A 20801-nucleotide genomic window follows, 5' to 3' on the forward strand; every position below is an offset into this window, starting at 1 on the left:
TAACCTCTTGGTCATGGAACAGTTTTCGAGCAATACAATACATACTCTCCTCCAAAATTTCCCCGTGACCTGTGCCTGGAAGCTGTCCTCCACTGGGTTTAAGGTGTACTTACGCGCATAACCTGGTTTGACACTTTTGACTGACTTGACAGCTCGTGTGCCTGATTCATAGCCTTTCTGCCTTCTGGAATTTCCAGATAGAATTTTGCTGAGTGTCATGATTGGAAAGAGAGGGGGTGGTTTCATTGAGCAGATGTAGAAAGTTGTTTCAGACAAAATCATAATACTTTCTGTTTGATTTCCTTCTAACTTTCCAAAATACTTTCCCATCCATCCTCTCATTTAATGTCTACTTTGATGTGGGAAAATTAAGGGAGGTCAGAGTAGAAAGAATAAGGGAAGATAAACTTAAGAGCCCCAGGAGAGGTTTACTTTACCATAGTATATGGGGGAAAAAAGTTAGAAAGCACAAGGGAACACAAGTAGATCTGTAGTGCTGGGAAACCCACTAGATGACCAGAAACACTTTAACTCATAGATGGAGCATGGTGAGTAACAATTTGATTACACTGGAAAGTATAATCATTCTTCTTTTACGTGACATGTTTCAACTGAAAACCTCAAAGTCTTTGTTCTATGGTATACAGACTAGCACAGGCATTTGGAACATGGTTTCTGGTCCCAGACAAACCTGGGTTTGAATTCTCTCTGGCTCTGCCACTTATGAATTGTTTAACCTCAGATAAGTTACATGTCTTTAAGACTCAGTTTTCCTCATCTCTAAAATGGGGATAATACTGTAATGGGACCAATGCCATAAGGCTACCATAAGGATTGCATGCATGTAAAGTACTTAGTACAGTGCCTGGTATATATTAAGTGCTCGGTAAAAGGTGGCAATTGTTACACAGTAAATAAAAATGTTTTTGGCATTGTCACCTTTTTCCAAAAGAGCCTAAGGAAACAATGACTGGCCATAGTCAAACAAAAATCTCATCATGGTCAATAATTCTCTTTATTAAGTCTCATCAATTCTCTCTACATCATTGGCAACCATTCTTCTTCATGGAAATGAAAATAGTGATAAAGTTAAATTGATTAGATGATTATACGATGTCTATATAAGATCAACTTAGTATGCATGGATATGCTAACTCTACCATTGAAGAGAAAGAAGTTTACAGATACTATTGGCTCTTTTCATATCAAAAGTCCAAGATGAATCAGAGAAGGTCATTTAAATTTAGATTAGGGACTTTATCCTGGTAGAAACTTTCTGCTCCTTCCCCACTCCTCACATCACCTCCTAAAATGTACTTTTTAAGGAGGGGGTGATGCCTAATGAGTGCTTGTATTTGCCAACTATTGTTCCCACATGTGCTTGAACAACTTGCAGAGGTGCCATCAAGCTCCAGCCACAGCCACATCACTCTATAGGCTCCCACTCAGCCCATCACTTGGAAATTCCTTTTAGCTAATGAGACGTAGTACCACTGAAACCCTTCAAAGATTTTATTATAGGTATTCATCATGGTCACTCTGATAAAAACTTGGGACCTTCTTCATTAAAGAGACTGCATTTTGGGGGCCAGATAGCACAGAACACAACTACATGTTTCTGTGTGTTCTAGCCTGGGGCTCCTTGGCAAAATTCTAAAGCTTTATTTCTCCTTAAACAACTGACTTACAAATAGAAACATTGCCCTGTACTCATTAAAAGAATCCAACCCCTAAAGAAATTTTATGTGTTTCCCCATCCTACAAAGACAGGCATGGTGCCTCAGTCTGGTTTATAATTAACATTGCCCAAGGACTAAATTGGTCTTTTATTTCCAGATAAAGAAGACTTACAAAATATTGTGTAAAATGAGACCAGGCTCAATGCTTACATTCCTGTCTCTAAAATTGAGTGCAATCAGATGAAGTGAGGTGCCAGATGTACGGTTAGGATGAAATTTTCAGTTACTAATTTTAAATGTGAGTAATTCTGTTCTGGAGGTGAGGAGGTGGGAGTTAAGTATGCTAAGAACCAAATGTTTTAATGGCTTCTGTAACAAAATCTTCCTTATAAATTAACATTTGTAATAAATGGGCACAGTGTCAGGAATCAGACAATATTTTGGCTTATCATAGTGTACTTTTAAAAAAACCTCCTATTATTCATGTATTTTCCAATTATTACTTACATTCATTCTCCTCAGAGCCAGAAGTAGTGTGCCTAAAAAAAAAAATTGTCATTAACTTCATTTCTATGTTAAATGGAACAGAGACAAGGAAGTTGACGTAACTTAAAAATGCCAGTGTTAGAAGCCAAACCAAGGATTTCTCTGCCCAGAGGAATATTCTGTCTAAATACAGGTGGCACCACCCTGAGAAGGGCCTAAGCTGCCTGTTCTACTGCGTCAGTCCACAGCCTTATCAACAAAACCCACCTCCCCACAAGGGATCTTAACCATGACACTCATGTCAGATCCCCTCTTTGGTGTCAGTTAGCACAGTGATCCTCAAATTTTAACATGCGTGCAAATCCTCAGAAGCTAGTTCAAAGATAGATTCTGATTCAGTACATCTGAGATGGAGCCTGGGACTCTGCATCTCCAACAAGCACCCAGGTGATGCTGATGCTGCTGGTCTGAGAACCGCACTTTGAGTAACAAGGCTGAGCACTCAAGATAGTGCTGGCACAGAGATAAGACTCCCTCTAACTTTGTCCACTTCTTGAGCCACATACCTCTGGATTTACATGAATCCTTCCCCTTGTATAACAAGTATATGATTGAGCCTTTACAGATTTTGCTCCAGTAATTTCAGTTTTCAAAAAGCACACTCAAAATAGCTCACTGTACCCACAAGCACTCTTCAGTCCCTTAACTTACTCCAAGACTTGTGGAATCCATCACTGCTGTAGGGGGAAAATGCTTTTGAAATGGAATTGAATATTGGGTGCTGCCTAGCATATCAATGAATCCAGTACGGGCTTTTTTCCCCTTTCCCTTTTTGTTATTCACCAACTTTTTTTGAGGGGCAAAAACAGACTAGAAATAAAATTTCCAGGTGCTCTTACTTCAGCCATTTGCTTCTTGCGTACACCTTAAAGCCCTGACTGCCTCTGAGCCTCAGTTTCTCCAAGTATAAAATAGAAGGATTTTCCACTCAGCTCTTTTAGAGTAGGATTTATAGTCTCTAGTGAAACCTGCTGTGGAAAGATGCTATAAAAAATGTAGAGTGTTCTTTTGATTATGGATCACATCTGCACCAACCAGAAACATTTTTTAAAACAGAAGAAGGACTTAGTGTTCTCCATTCTCCACATTTTTTTTTTCTCTAATGAGGTATGGAACTATGTAGACCATAATGACTATAGCTTAAAGTGTAGGTTCAGTTACTATGTAATCTCATAAATCTCTCTTAGCCATAAGTAACAGCTAACCTCTACTTCCTCTGATATTTTATTTACCCTGTAAATCAGTTCTATTCTTTCACTTCACACAAAGGAAGTTGGGAGCCCCAGCTCTCCCAGGAATGTAGAGGTAGGACAAGCCACTTGTGTGTGCCTCTGATCTAGGAGCCTTCCTGCAGGCGGGCCACCCCCTAGATGGAGGGCGTGGAGCCCCATCAATCACTAAGGACAGTTATGCCAGCTGGGTCCTGGGAGGTGAGGTAAATACAGGGCTAAAAATCGCAGCTGCCTGAACTTCTGTAGCTCAACCATCCAGAACGAAGAATGGAATCACAGAAGGGGGAACATTAGCCAAAATCACTTGTTTGGCATCAAAGAGTGTGTCTTACTCTATTTGTCTTTGCTTTTAATTAACTTCAATCACACAGTACGTGTGTAGACACAATGTGAGCAAACACACAGTGCAGCTTTGCTTCCTCACTGAAGATTTGTCCCAGGTGGGGTGAGGTGCAGTGGCTTCTTTCTTTTCGGAAGCAAGATGCCCAGCAGGTAGGACCAGTGACCTGTTTCATAGGACTGGTGAGGGGGTTTGATGCCCCCTCTTTTGTCTTCCTCCACCCTTGCCCTGCTCCAAGCATATGGTGTAGAAAGATAGGACATCAGTAGAATTCTAAGAAAAAAGACTTTATGTTAACCTATTTGTCAGGAACACACAGACAACTTTGATTTCAGTCTTTTAATGGAAGGCAAAATTTCCCCTAATCAGTTTAAAAGAATATCTTTTGGGCACCAGTATAATGAAACACAGTACCCTTTAATTTCTTACAGGTCATTTGGTGTCCAATTTTACAGACTTCAAGGAAAGGTTTAATCACAGAATGAAGAGAAAGGCGTATAATAAAATGACGTACACTCCTGCCTGCTGTAGCTGTGGGGAGGTGAAGAAAGAAGATTTTTTAAAAAGCAGGAAAACAAATTACAGGAAAAAAGTCACGGTGAGGATGAATAGCGCTGGAGATAAAAGGTGAATATGAGGTCAAAGACAAGATAGAATCAGTCTCAAAATCCATGTTACTGGAGTTTGGTTTTGAGTTAGAATCAGGATGAACTTGGTAGTTGGATACAAGAGCTCCAAATTAAATACCAACAAAAAAAAGGAGAAAAGCGATCTTTTCTTAGATCACATTTTTTTAAGATGCTCTAAATTTTAAATCAACTTTGCCTATAGTATCTAGGTCTACTGGATATCATGTATGCATGTGTGTGTATGTGTGTGTGTGCGTGCGCACGCGCGCATCATGATGGCTTAGAAGAGATAAAACTCTGATTTTCCCCATAAGTTCAAATCATTGACTCATGCTATTGCTACATGGATAATTTCCAAACTGAGCATTTTCTAAAGACGAAAACAAACCTATGTCTGCACTGGCAAAAAAAAGCAACCCAGATCACTTTCAGCTTAGTTGTCTCCTACCAAGATAAGAAAATTCTGCTCTGCTTGTCTATCCCACACTGAACCTCGATGATTCACCAGCTCACCCACAGTTGCCAGCTTCTCTATGTTTATATACTCTATATTAAATAATAAGCTACAGCATACTAAGCATGCTTTCAAAACTACTAGAATTTATCTTTACAACTGCCTAGAAATTGAAGAAAACTCATAGTTTTGCATTATTAAACTGAGATTTGAACCATGGTGCTAGATCTCTCTGTTAAAAATCACAGTTCGTGTTCACCTTATGATACCAACTTCCTTTGTCTACAGGCCAATTTAAAAAGGATTTTGTACTCTTCTCACTTTTCCTGTGTTTAAATGAGGTGTTTCTTTGCATAGTTTTTAAGCTTTGGAAACAACCCCGTTTCTTTAGGACAACAGGGTAAAACTATAATAAGGTATGTCTCAACTGACAGCATTCATTCACTCATTCATTCATTCAATACACTTTGGCTGAATGAGTGTGTAGGTGTTAGACACTGATGGGAGATACAAAAATAGGTATTGCACTGTAACTATATTGGATGTCACCACTGAAGGAAGCTGAGGGAAGGATACATGGGACTCTGTACTACTTTTTGCAACTTGCTATGACAAGACTATACTTATTTCAAAGTTAAAAGTTTTAAAAAAAAAAAAAAGTAGGGTGAGCAACTCTCCAGGATTCCATCAGTTTTAGCATTGAAATTTCCACATCCTGGAAAAACCCTTTTTAGTACCTGGCAAACTGGGACAGTTGGTTATCACATAAAATGAATTAGACATTGTCTTTGTTTTCAATGGTCTCATATCTAAAGATACCATAATAAAATTAATGGAGATAAAACACTAATCAGGCAAAACAATGGATGGTACATGTGTGACCATGCCCACATGTCTCATCTGTGGTAGATATTACTAAATGATCACAGCTTTTTTTCCTGAGCTCAGACATAGCCTCAGAATCCTTCTCAACACCATGCTATTCCAGATAGCAACTATCAATGAACTGGAGTTGCATATAGAATTTGCTATCCCTGCATTCTCCTATCATACCAAATAATTTTTCAGGCATTTTTACTTTAATATACAAGCTTAAAAAGAATGCTTCAATTTCCAGGTTATGCTCCAATTTGACTAGTAAAATAATTATTGAGAGCTGCTCTATATGGTTTTGCATTTCTTCTGCAAGATCCTCTCAATGTTGTGCAGAGTATCCAAAAATTTATTTGATCACATTTAAAATCACAATCCTTCCTGTAGATGGCTGTAAATTACAAGCTGTTTCTGTAAGATATACACATATTGCAGTAAATTATTTTTTTCAATGAAAATGGTGCTAGAATTTCACACTATGTGGCTTGTAAAACAAATTTACAGAATATGTGCATCATCCCTTCAGAGTCTGCAGATTTTTTAGAAAAAAAATACATATAGACTCATGCACACATTTTTTTTTATACTTCCCATTTTTTCTACCTGTCTTTCAGGCAAATGAATGAGCAAATAACATCTACTCCAATTTTGTTAAGTACACTTGTACTTACTAAGAAGAGAAGGCTCTCATTCTAATATACGGATAGTGTTCCAGACTCAAATACAGCTCTGTGACATCTTTGAACACTTAATGCAGGAAAGCATTAAAAGGTTTTAGAGTCATATTGGGTTGTGCTCAAAGTCTAGCCCTGCAAATTTCTAGCTATATGACCTTAATCTCTCAGAAACCCAGTTTTTTCACCTAGAAAATCATTTAAGTAGTCTCATTGGGTTACTGTGGAATTCAATAAGAAAATGTGCATAAAATACAATGCATAGTAAATAATAGTATTCATTTATTTTGTCATATTATTATTACTTTAGTTACCTTCTTTGGTTTTCAATAACAATTAAAATCAAAACTTACATTAGGAGGTTATTAGAAATTATTTTGGAATTTTAATTTCCTTTTTTGATTATAATTATTTCTGTTATACTTCTAGGACTAGCACTTATATGCCACACAAATATAAATTATTATATTTCAGTAAATATTTGTAAATGTCTAATCAACATTCAAACTGTGTATACACCACTGAAACACTGTTATTTAGCAATTGCATCACTATTGAGAGAGTGTACACCTGTTGCCATAATGGGACCAATTGTGATATAAATTTAATTTTATATAAAAGATAATTGATTTTCCTATTCTAAACTATTGAAGTTTGAACTGTCTAATATCTCAGAACCACTTAAGTAGTTAACATTTAGGTGACAACACTTAACTTCCACTTTTAAGTTTTTACATTAAACTAGCAGAAACAAGATTTTTAAAGAAATGAAATACTAAAGAATTGGAATTTTTCCCTCTTAATTTTTTAAACATGCCCAAGACCCAGAATATTTTCCATAAATGATACTGCCAACTGGCTGAAAGGCAAATATTCCTGTATGGAAACTATATCCATTAAATTCATATATTTGGTAAATAATGTAATTTATAAGTTATTTAATTCATTAAATCACGAAATGTTCAACAGTGTGATGGGAGTGCATATTTGAAGGTAGTTGCCTTTGATCTCATAAAGTATTTGAGTTTTGTAACTATACACATATATTTTTAACTGAGTTTATCTCCCCAGTAGGCTATTTGGTTTAATTAAGAATATTGAGATGGGAAGAGGTTCTAAAAATATGATTCAATCACAAACCTCTATTATTAATTTGAATATGACCTTAAACAGCACCTATACAAATGCTACAAGGACAACTTACAGATGAACAGACAGGTTAAGTCAATCTGAGGGTGTAGGCATGAAAGTTTCCCTCTAACTTGCCCTCAGTTGAAAAATTCAAAGCATGGTCTGGAATTACCATTGCATTGGTTTCCGTCAACCCAGTTTCACAGTGTCCAGTCATTCTGTGTGTTCTATATTCAGTGCAGCTGTTGTTGTGGCTCTTGAGATGTTAGACTCACTAATAAGTTATTTTCCAGTCTTTTGGCAAGAATGAGGCTATAAGACAAATGGCTTGTCTTGATGTGTTCCAGCTGGAAGTAAATACGTTTTTCCATTGAAAAACAGGTCATTGCCTGAAGGTTTCCAAATTTTGCCTAACTGAGCACTGGATTAGGAGTTAGTAAGGAACCCAATGGTTTTATGTGATTAAGGAAATAGAGGGGCATAGTGATCCACACCCCAGGAAGAAGCAAAGAACTCTTCATTTCAATCCCAGGTTTCCTTGCTAACACATTTTACAACCTTGAAAACACCACTTAGCCTTTGGCTGTGCTTCCTTAGCTATAACCCTAATTATTTCATATTTATTGAATACTCATAAAGAACTGGTTCCTGAAGAGAACATAATGCAAAAACAACTAGCTCTGTTACTCTAGTGTTTATTTTATAACGACCCCATTAGCAGTATTTCACAACCTACCGTTTTGAAAATGCATTCTGCACTAGCCTAGAAAAAGATCATTCAATATTTAGAGAATATTCATTAGTAGTTTTTCAACTGGATGGAAGAGAGCAGATGGAATTGGCTTACATTTGTGAGCCAGTGCATGATTCCAAGAAGTCCTTGGTCAGAACAAAGTGAAGGCTTTAATTCTGATAACTAGAGTCTGCACAATGAAGATGGACAAAGAAAACAGCCAAACATAGGGACAGTTTGAGGTTTTATTTCTTTTGCTTTGGCTTAGCTGAGTTTTATGTTCTTTTGGTTATTTTGTCAAAGACAAGTTTACAACGCGGCCAATGAAAAACAGGGTTTTCCCTCTGCAACAGCCTAGAGGAGGCTCTCGTGTTAAATGCACACCCCGTTTTCCTTGACCCATGTCACCAACACGTTTCATCCTAATCTAACAAACTGTGTTTGCATAGATAGCACCAGAGTTGCTAAGAACTATTTGAATCTATAACCATGACTAGTCACTGAAATTTGCAATATTCAATGTGATACCACGCTTCTGCAGCTTATTCATGGATGTGTATGACCGATCGGTTTTCCCTGCAGTGAGGAACTGTTTCCAAGAGCAAATCATACACACCAGGATCTTTAAAACAGTTATGCTAGTGTGGATTTGTTTTCTTTCTGTTTTACTTGCAATCCTTATTTTAAAATGAGGTTCTATCGTTATTTATCCTAGCCTCAGAAGCCATGGTAAAATGTTATATTTGAAGAGAATGACACAAGTTAAAAATCATTTAATCAGCTAGTGAGAATCATTTTTACTTGTTTTTGGATTCAATATGTAAGTACCTCCAACACATTACAATATACAGAAAGATACCTTTCTCCCATTTTCTGTGCATGCTTTAAATTTTTATAAGAAATCTGCTGTGTAAAGATAAAAGTGAGTACAGGCAGGAAACAGTTAAAATATCTGAATGACTCTAACTACTTCTGCTTTCAAAATTATAGTGTTGGAAAACTATCACTTTAGTCCTAACTACTTCAAACTGTATGATTATTTGTGAAAGAGCAATACTGAGGAATTTTACGTTAGTGCTATCTCTGAAAAAAAAAATAATAATAATAATAATAGATTGCAAAGTCAGTACATTTATCCAGCCCCATGAGATAACAGGAAGTTCCACACCAATATTTTTACTTATAAAAGAGCCTAAACTTGTACTGAACATCATTGAGCATTTTGAGGACACTTTGTATTAGCATTGTAAAAATTATTATTGCACTACGCTTTTATATAGTAGTAATCTCATGAGTACTGGATATGCAGGCTGGTTGCCCCTACACTAAAAGGCCCCAGCCTGATAGCCTCAGCCTCATCCACCTTACACTGTGAGCTGTCATTTTGCAGTATTTGGTCCTAACTCAAAACCGCCTTTGCTTCTAAGGTAGAGGTGAGAAAATAAGCAAAATGCTTAAAGTTTGGTTTCTCCACTGGCTCTGTTTCCACTGAAAGAAGAATTGACAGACAGGAGGCTGAATCATGAAATGATGGAACAACAGAACAGAAAACAATTTAGCAAGTTCACAAATTATGTTTTCTGCTGGAATGCATACTAGCCATTATTTCCTATCTGATCACTGTACAAAATTGTTTTCTATGTTTAGTGCTATGATCTTGTCTAGCATCTTGTCTTTACCAGAATTCACTCTCCTTTATTCTACTTCTACAGTGTACCAGTGTGATTTTAAATCCTAACCCTGTACATTCAAAGTTCTACTTACCTTTCTATGGACAGCTGGTAGCCCTATAGGTATAATTTTCTATTCTGGCTATATAGGTCTTTGATGAAACTATGACACTTTCACTAGGTTCAAGCCCAGCTTATTTTGAATACTGGTTATAACTAGTAGCTATACCTTCTAATGTTAAAGACGATCCTTTGTAAATCTCATTAGAGAAAATTTCATGACTTATCTATAATGCCTTAACAAAGGAAGCATTCCCCTCTTCGCCTCTCATGTAGTCCAATGAGCCAAGATAGGCTTCCCTGATAAACGTTACCACCACCTCAGCACACAGTATAACAGAGCCAAGGAAATTCCAAACTGCTATTCATCATCCATGTGAGAGAAATACTTTATGACCTTTAAAGTCAGCCTTTGTCCATTAATACAGCTCTCTGACAATGCTCAACACATTTACTCATGGTGGATTTGGCTTTTGGCTCAATGAGATCTAAAGGAAGTTAACTCAAAACACAGAAGGGCAATTTTTATCACTTATTTCTGTGGGAGCCTAGAGAACTTGCTTAGGAATGCAAGTCTTATCGCCCACAGTACTCAAACTGTCACTGACACGCACTGCAAGTTCACAGACTGGCAAAGTCCACTTGGACCTCTCAGTTTCCCCTTAGGGGAATCAAATCTGTTTGTCCTACAGCTGTGCAGAGGTATATTTTAATAGTAGCACAATTCTTTAAAATTAGTGTCTGTTTCATGACTAAATTTACAGGATTATGTGTGACCATTAAATCAATATTCTCCTTTGCAGCATGTGGTACTCACTTCACTTTCAAAAGTTAAGGTTCCTTTAAAAACCGTATTATTTTTCTCTTCCAGAACAGCTAGTCAGTTAGAACTGTTAGAATAACCCTCAAACGATTACATTTTAAAATGTGTTTTCACATTGAGCAAAGGCAGAAGTGGGGAAATGAGCCAAAAACTCTTCATCTAGATGAAACGTAAAGAAGCCTAATTGAAGAGGTCATTTATCCAGAGGCCAGGACTGCTTCAGAGAACTTAGATCAGAGCCTATCCTTTGGCGGACTACAGAGTCTGCTCTGTCTTCACCTGGGGTCAGTGTGTGCCAGGGGTCAAACCTGAAACTGAAAAGTAGAATAATTATCCATTCAGCACCCGACTCCACATTGTGAAATGTCCCACTAAATTATGCCTGGGTAATCAGAAACAATATCCAGGTGCCCCAGGTGCCCCTCCTGCTGAATGCCTTCCCTGTCCACCTGCTTCTCTCTTAAGCCCGGGGCAGCCCATGAGATGGCCAAGGTTGACTCCATCTCTCTGCTTCCCCTCGGTTGCGCTGTCTTTAAAGAATGGAAAATCTTTCTTTCAATTCTAACACGGCTCCCCACTTTTTGGTCTGTTTTCTCCCAAGCAATGTAACTCGAGCTGAAATGCAAACAGTCCCTCACTCTGTTTTTGCCCCTGTTGCTTAAAAACTGAAAGGAGGAAACAAAGGCTTGCATGAACTTTGGAGATTAATACCTCTTCTGGTCCCAACTGTCAGATTTATTTCTTCTTTGTAGCTAAATCAGGTCATTATGCTACAAATCTTTATTCTGGATGAAAGATTTAAATCTGCACAAAATTTGGGAACTTGGGGAGGGGAGCATAATAAGCCATACATAGTAATTGACTGTAGTTTTATCTGGATGTTTGTATAGAGGCTGCTATCAAATTCCGATAAACTTTTCCTGACCCCTTTCACTTTCCGGAGTCCCTGGGAATCCCAGCAACCAACTGCCATTGTCCCCGCACTCAGACTTATGCTCAATTAGAAACTCTCTCCACATCTAAGACATTATGTTTCCACGCAGCTACTTTAAACAATCAAAGAAATTAAGAGATCTTTTGGTCGCTTTGTAATAATAATAGTAGTAAAAAAAAAAAAAAGTTTCTATAACTCAAGCATTTGTCCTTGGCATGTTCTAAATTATTTCTTCAGAATTTTTTTAAAGGCAGGCATAATGGAAGTCTTAGAGATTCTATTCAGCTGCTTTAAAATCAAAACCAAAGAACAGCGGTGGCAGCACAAGTCTGAAAAGGCATTAAGTCATCAAAATCGCCATTCAGTGAACCAGCTTTGGAACAGATGTCGCTCCCATCACCTTTATTCAAAGAACGAAGGAGGGGACATTGACTATATTATGAAGATAATAAAGCCACCAGCCTTAAATCAGTAATGCCTTCATACAAAACTCTTCAGGCAGACTCTCTAAATGGTCCTGAAGCCCCCATCACAGTCTTTGCTTGATGTAACAAGGTCTTATTTTCTCAGCATTTCAGGGGGTGAAAGGATGATGGTTAGCACTGAGTCCTAAACCAGGATACTTATGCTGTACCTACAGAAAAATGAGAATACAAACTCCTACATCGGCCTGCGAGGCTGAATGGAGGCCACATTTGTTCAGGAGCCCCAAGCGCAAACCCAGATCTCAGCAGCGCCTTCTATGCGCAGGTCTCCAGGAAGCAGCAGTCACTGTAATTCTATGTGGAATGGGTGCCCTGGAGCTGAGCAAAGCAGGGGCCCTGGATTTAGGACCTCTTGAAAATGTCCACTTGCTGCTACATGGTTAATCATGTTTCTTCCCAACTGCTAAAGAGGTTCTCTTTTCAGTTGTTTCAAGAACAGTCTACTCCTGTGAAGGAGGAAAGGTGGAGCCTGTCAAGGAGCAGGAGGAAACGCTCTTGGGTCAAAGTACTTATGTCAAAAGTCCTGTGAAAGCTGTTGGGATCCTGCCATAAATGTCTGAAATCCTGACTGAGACAAAGGCTAGCAACTAGGGCTGACCCTGCACATAACCCCAAGGCCCCATCTGACAAAATTATCTTTGACCTGGTCCTGTCATCATGTCTGAAATTGCTCCCTCTGAAGACCTCGTCCCTGTTAAGTGTGTCTCCTTCAGAAGGTCCCTATTTAAATGCTAATGTTTTGCTCACCCAATATCAGTCATTAGTTTATCACATTAGCCTCAGTCACCCTGGGAAAATGGAACTTGGTCGGGTAAGCACTAATGAAAGGCAAGGTGAAAGGGATGTTCCAGAACATGTGTGGGGAGTGGAGATGAGAGTGGTGGTGGGTAAGCAGAGCATCCTGGGGTCAGAGCCAGAGTGACAGGCAATAAACCAGTCTCTCCCTGCCGGAAGTGGGGGGCACACACGCCTCCTGGAAGAAGGTACTAAAAGGAAGATTAGGGGAAACCTTAATCAAGCCTCATCTCCATAATAATTTTGTCTAGGGCTGGTCCTCGTTGGGTCTCAGCAACTCCAATAAACAAGAGAGAAGATATGAACCCACATCCTAACAAAAAGAGATGGTCAAACAGTTCCAACACTTCCAGAAGAAACAGCTCAACTGGGAATCTGAAACACACATTTGCCCCTTGCCATTTAAGATGATCCACAGGAAACTAGGCCATCTCTATTTGACAGAATGACAGCAATTCCCACAGTGGCTTTAAGATGTTATTTGAAAATCAGATTATTTATTTTTTTAAAGGCAACATCCATTGTCAGGCTTGTTTTTCTTTCAGTTAATCTAAATGGGAACATCCTTATCTGCAAGGACACAGATACCTTTTTGTGGAGCTTTCTGCAATATACAAATGTGTTTCATGCTAATGATCTTTCTGGTTAAATCAGGATGTTCTGTACTACAAAAGCCTATATGTACTAACAACATGGGTTAGATGTAGAAAAAGACAATTCCTCGGGTGCCTAAAAAAACTGAATAGCACAAAAAGGGCTTAATATTTGTGCAAAGCTATTTTTGAAATATATTTAAAATCCAACTTGTTTTCTTAATTTTTAAAAATGATGCTTATTCTTAACATGCTTAAATGTCTCCCAGAGGGGAAAGTGGTCTATGAAAAAGCTTTTGATCTTCATTCATTTTCAAGCATCTGCAAATTAAAGGACCTGTTGGGAAAATATTCTGCTCATTTGTTGGCTGAGAGGCACTTTTGTTTTCAATGGGAAGAAAGATATTCAGTTAAATTTGGGGAAATCTCCTTAAATTTAGGAAATAGCAATCTCTCCACACATACAAGAAAATGTGATTTCCCAGGTATTTTCCAGTGGCTGTACACTGGAAGGAAAGTTTCAGAATATTCAATTAATAAGGCAGGAACACATGTGCTTCAAAGTATACCTGTGTTAAAGAAAGCATCTTTGCAGTCATGGCATTACTATAATACCATGGAGATGGGGGATGTTTGAGGATGAAGGTGAGGAAGTTGGTATCTGGGCAGAAGACAGATGACCCAATGAGATAGAACTGAGTAGTGTTGGTAAAAATAAAGCTTTCTGGTAAAACTGACATGGATTTGAACTCTAGGTCTAACACTTGCTAGTAATGGTGAGTCCGGAGAAATCACTTAATCTCTCTGGGCCTCAGTTACATTACTGAAAAATGGGCACAAAATACTCCCTCTTTTATAAAATTGTTGTTCATATTAAAATGAGATCATTTCTATAAATGGTAATTCATAGATAATGCACAGTACCTGGCATTCAGTAAGCATACCAGAAATAACAATAATCTATCACATCAACTTTTCATCCTTAAAATTCTAGGCTATGTCTATATCAAGCCCATGATATAAACATTCTTGGTCATAACAATTTTGTGCAGTGAGTAGGTTTAAGACAGTGAATTATTTACATAGAAACAATGTAAGCATTCTAGATAGTGTATACTCTTGTAGGTGAGTTCTCTTAGCCACATATAAAATATTGGAGTCAGTCATTGCACCAAGCTCTGGAAAAGTGCTGGAAATATGTAACCTTAAGCACTGGATCTAGAAAGGAGTCACGTCTTTTAACCAATGGCTGCTCCAGAGGCCACAGCCATAAACCAAAAATCAGTCAGTCAATAAGAAGGAAAGAGACCACTCGAAAAGGTTACTGTCATGTGTGGCTCAATCCCTTATTTTTTGCTAGCATGCTGCAGACATTTTAATAAGAAAATTCTGATTCAGTCATTCCTCTTTCCGTTACAATTTTCCATCTGTTAACCTAAAGAACCTTTGGTGTCCCTGTGATTCGTTCACTAAACAATACCAAATATACAGAACCCCACTGGTGTTTCTTGTTCAAATCTTGTGGAGCTTTAGATATGCCTAAATTATACAGAAAAATCATAAAATCCATTTCCCATTATTTTACACATGAGGAACTAGGCCCCAGAGAGGCTAAGCACTTCACCTGGGGTTAGAAGGCTTGTTACTGGCAACGCTGGTATTAAAGAGACATGGCTCCTGAGACTCCATACAGTCCTCTTTCTACTATCCACATAGGACTTAGAAGAAGACAAGAAGCCTGCATCTCTTCTAATTCCAAAGCACAAGACTCAAAGGGAAGATTTCCACTGGGAGATGCAAATCAGACCACTCCAGTAAAGCCAGCAATTTTATCCATTTTTTATTAAAACAAATCAAGCCATGCTACTCTATTAACTTCGGAAAGCTGAATATACTCTGTTCTAACAATAACGTAAAAGAGTAGGAAACTATTTAAGCAATGAGAAAAGCCAGGCCATGGAGTATCAGTGATAAATGCACAACTTGAGAGCCGGGAAAACTGAGTTGAATTTCACTGATGCACTCAATGAAGGCATCGACTGGTAAATGACAATATTAACAGCCCAGTTAAAGATGTAAAAGTTTTCCTTTAACAAACTAATAGGCTCAAAGTGAATCTGATTTTTAAATATAAAGCTTTTTCAGATAACATTTTTGTTATATATATATATATATATATATATGAATATATATGATAAATATATATATAGGGTTTTTTTTAAGGTTTTTCTCTAGTTACTCCTGTTCCTTCCTCAATTATATTCATGAGGTCTATTGAGGTCTACACACACATACACACACACCCCCTTTCCCCCATTCTTCTCTCATTTCTGCCAGAAATTGTACACTGTGCTAATTTCAATAGTACTTCTGCAACAAGAACAGTTGCCTTTTTAATTTTTTTCTCTCATTTTTAAATTCTGGTTCATAGTCAAGGAGAGAGAAGTCAGGGGTGTCTCTGTGCAGGGTGAAGAACTACTCAACTCGTTCTCAGAGCTGGGGAGGTGTGTCTTTAGGAGGCTGAAGAGAATTGAAACATCAAGCAAGAATTTTTCTTTTCTCGTTCAGTCTGAAAACCAATATAGAATTGGAAACCTTGCTTCACGCTTCCTTACCCCAGTATCTGCAAAACTCACATAGCACCCTATAATTCAAACAGAGAATGAGATGGCCTGGGGGCGTTGTGTGAACGAGTCAGGAGCCAGGCAAGGCAGACTGAATTCAAGCTTTCCTGGTACTGATGACAACCGTTAGCTTCCACTATTTCTGACTTTTCCATGCTTGCTATCTCATTATGTCACATCTTGAAAATGCAGCAAGAGAAAATTCCATTTCAGCTCTAATAATAGAAATGGGTAATATTTACCACTTTAACAGATTGTGCTGTGTTGTGAACGAAAGCTGCCTCTTCAGTCACATCATATAGATGAAGTTTTTTCAGCAATAGTGGAGCATATGGGAATTAGAAAACTAAGTATACTATGGGAGCAATGTGATTTTAAGAAAGTAATTTTATCTAAATCGTGGTGTTAAATGGAAATCTCATCCTTAAAAAATGTGTGTTGGAAAAGCAACTAAATGTCTAAATGGGGGGAAAGGCAGTTTTGAAATGTTATTTTAAAGAATATTAGTGGCACTAAATCCTACTCTATTGAAAAATCAGATCGTTTCCAAAACAAAAGCATACTATATAAATTTATTAACAGCAATATGCTGTATTGGTCAAAAATAGAAGAAAATGCCAAGATATTCTTGAGCCACAGATGAAAGCAAAATGACTGAATTATATTCTATATAAACCACAGCCAATATAGAAGAGCAACAAGAAACAATGTGAATGAAGATTTGAATAAGGGTGTCTGAGGAGAAACTGTGCATCTTCTCTACCTAGAGTTTCTCATTATTTTAAGTCCACAATTGACTGCAAATTTCAGATTGCCACCATGATCAGGAATGTACTTTCCCATCACTATTCAACCGGGAAGTTGTACGTGGACTCTCACCTTGAGAAAATCAGGAATGCTTTGAGCACATCAGAAATAATTCACTTTTCCCTGTGTCACAGTAGAGGACAGAAAAACAATGTCAGCCAAGTGCAAAGTGCAGCAGTCTGTCTGGGAGAAAAAAATGAGCCTGTTGGATAAGATGCAGCCAATCTGCAGAAAATAAACTTTTTGAGATACCAGAGCAATTGATTACATTCTGTGTCAATTAATATCCAACAAACCTTTATTGTGTCATATGTGTCCCAACAGCTGAGTAGGGGCTGGCTACATAGCACCTGCCTTAGGTCCCCTCTAAGTCACCGTCCTCAGAAAATCTCTCAAGAGAAACGTGGGGTAAGCAGGACAATGGAAGATGGGGATACCCCCATCTTATCTTACACCTTGGTCCCCTGCAGCTCCATTATCTGCATCCTCCCTCAATACTTACAGCCTTCCTACAGCTCTGGTATAATATAGTGAGCAATGAAAACTTGCCTCTCTATTGAATCTCAGAAAAGAGTTTTACTGTCATGATACACATGCATTCTGGCAGAAAATTTGTAGATGTCTATATGAAAATCTGTGAATGTGTATATCATTTTTTAAAAAACTATGTTATCCTGCATATTTTAAATGCACCATAGTTGAAATTTAAATGCCAAATTGTCTAGGTAGCACATACTGCCAAATATGCCTTAAATAGACATAGAACTATGTTATTTATACCCTACAAAACACCATGAAAAATCTCATTTTCCTAAGTGTAAAGTGTGGAAGCTAGGATGAAAGAGAGTGTTTCACTTGATTTACAAGCTTTAAAAATATTAAAAATAAGTCACCCAAAACTAAAGATTTGTGAATGTGTACACCATTTTTTAAAAATTATTTCAGGGGATACGAAAGCAAAATATTTGAAGAACATGGAGTTTTGCCCTACTGTGAATATCACATCTTTTCGAGGAGCAAATCGTTTTTCAAGAGTAAAAGATATTTCAAAGGCTATGACTGAATGTCTAAGAGGAGTGGGGAAGAACCACCCAAGAAAGGAAAAGGGATGTGGTGGAGAGATGAAGGTAAAGGGAATGCAGATGAAGCTGCCTATTCCATCATTTTGCCTATGGATGGCAGTAGCAGCTATGAGGATGCTCACTGCAGCCATCCTGTAACAGGAAGTGAAACTGACCCAGGGGCCCCCTGCTGTTTTATGAAATCCTTCTCAGCCTTTGTCCCAAGGCTCCACTCCTCACAGGCAGCTGCCTAGCAAGGACAAGGTATATTGGGGAGTTCCTTGGAGACACGAGGCTCCTGTATTGTCCACCTTCATCGCAAGGACTCCTCACAGGTTTTGTCAAACTTCCTTAGACTACCGGGCAGTCTAGGACTCTTCCACTCAACCTCTCTCCCTCTTTCACTTAGAGCCAGACTTGCCTCATGGTCTGACAGTTGTCACAGCTATACCTGGCTCCCTCTCTGTTTCCTTTCACAAGTATTTCCTCTAATAAAAACATTACACATTGAGTTTCATCTTGCTCTCTGCCACGAGAAAGTACACACGTGGCCTAAAAGACTGAAAGCATTTCTCTTTCCTGCAAGCCCTATTTTGCCTATATATATAGCTTCCAGAGGTTTCTCCCAATTTTCTCCAGAAAAACTGCATGGACTTTTAAAAATGCATCTTAGTAAATTTCCCCACCTGGCCAACTATTCACTCCTACCTGGAAGAAAATATTTCTGCTCTTTGAAACAGCAGTCCAATCATAATGAGACAGTTTGTGCAGAGATACCTCATGCAGTCAGTTAAAAACTCATCAAATGTTGGAAGCTAGGTTTTGGTTGAGGATGCCTTATATTTTTATTTTAAAGCTCATAAATCAAGTGAAATACTCTCTTTCATCCTAACTTCCACACTCCACACTTAGGAAAATTAGGCTTTCCGTGGTATTCTGTGGGTTATAAATAGCATAGCCCTTGTCTATTTAAGGCATATTTGGCAGTATGTGATACCTAGACAATTTGGCATTTACATTTCAACTACGGTGCATTTAAAATATGCGGGATGACATAAGACAAAAGCTAGGCTTCTAAACTTTGGCTTTTTTATGACTGATTTTTAAAATAATGTATCAAGAGGTTAATACCCCCACTTGAAATTGTCTCTATGTCTCTTTCTACACACAACTGGTTTGACTGTTACGACTGTCAAGATAAATTAGAAAAGAGTTGAGCCAATTGTGCCTTTAGAAACAGCTTTAAATATCCCTGCCATAGATGAAAAATGAAAAGGTTAAACTGGAAACTTCTAAGGTTTCCTCCAGCTTTAATAACGTAGGATTCTGTAATTCTATGGTTTAATGCAGTCAGATATGTTTAGAGCTCCCCCTCCCCAACCATGAGTTCCTTTTACATGAAATCTAAGTACAATGGAATTTCCTTCTCTAAACACTTTCAGCAACTGTGATGATTCCAGTTCTAATATACGGGAATTGCTGGGACACTCCTGTACCAGCCTCAATCAGATGATCAGGGATCACAACATTGGCTCTGTGGCTTTGACACATTTGCCCTCTAAATCTTGCTCTTCCTATCTTATTTTTCTTCTAGGTCCTTAAGCCCTCTCACCAAAAAATTAATAAAAGTTTAAGAAACTCTTGTACCATGAGGATTTTAGAAACTTAGCCCTTGTGGGTGAAATGGGATTTCTGAACTCTGAATATCTGTAAATGCAGGAGAAAGATTTCTTCCCTCTTTTCAAAGTACACAAATTCTGTTCAAAGCTATCTTTTTCCTAACTCTATGTAAATTATTGTTTTATAAAAACTAAATTAAAACAAACCATTGTTTGTTACTTTTCTCTCAACAAAAACTGCGTCTTGGAAATCAATTGAATTTGATACCAAGATTTTAATAGGACAAATGTTTTATAATATGTAAAATTTTTCATGTCAAATTGATTAGCAACATTAACAGCATCTTGCTCTAGGTTCCACAAACAATACAGTTATTCTTTACCTTAATAGTGTGATTATGTCCAAACTCATCAAGCAAAAAATGCTTTTTATTTCTTTATAGATTTCGTCACCTGCGGAGAGTTAGTTTAGTTGGTTAGAGAACTGCACTAATGAAACCAAGGTTAGGAATAACTTCTTTATTAGCCAGTTATCCTCTCTTAGTTTAAGACGAAAGACTTCATCTAAAATCAGTCACAGTCTCCAATTTATGCTATGGGTCACAACAAGGATTAAGTAAAAGACCTTTACACTTTTGGCTATTTCCTTCATGTAAATAAACACTTTAATTTTAACTATGAACTATTTCAAACATATAGAAAAGTATAGATAATAATGTAACACACCACAATACCACCTTTCCTCTAATTTAACAAGTGTTGTTATTTAACAATATTTGCCTCAGATATTTGTAAAATAAAATCTAGCAAATACAAATAAGCAAAATATTGGAGATACTGTTTCTTCCCTCCCTAGAAGAGCCACCACAACACTATTTACCCTTCCTGTCCATATTTTTCATTTTTAACTATATATGTATGTATCTATAAACATACAGTATTGTTTTTACATATTTTCATGATTCACCTAAATTTTACCATAACATATCCTTTCACGACTTGTGTTTTTCCACTCAACATTATAATTTGCAATATATCC

The 20801-nt window shown here is 37.7% G+C and overlaps 1 long non-coding RNA gene across 1 annotated transcript; it reads right to left on the bottom strand.

Moving 5' to 3' along the window:
* Positions 1–10981: 10981 nt before the first annotated feature.
* On the bottom strand, positions 10982–20157 carry LOC139363156 (uncharacterized). The gene is made up of 3 exons (XR_011623081.1): positions 20146–20157; positions 17155–17265; positions 10982–11158 (listed from the first exon to the last, which is right to left on the bottom strand). It is a non-coding gene; the product is annotated as an uncharacterized lncRNA (long non-coding RNA).
* Positions 20158–20801: the final 644 nt, after the last annotated feature.

The sequence above is a fragment of the Macaca nemestrina genome, chromosome 5 (assembly GCF_043159975.1).
Source record: "Macaca nemestrina isolate mMacNem1 chromosome 5, mMacNem.hap1, whole genome shotgun sequence".
Lineage (NCBI taxonomy): Eukaryota > Metazoa > Chordata > Mammalia > Primates > Cercopithecidae > Macaca > Macaca nemestrina.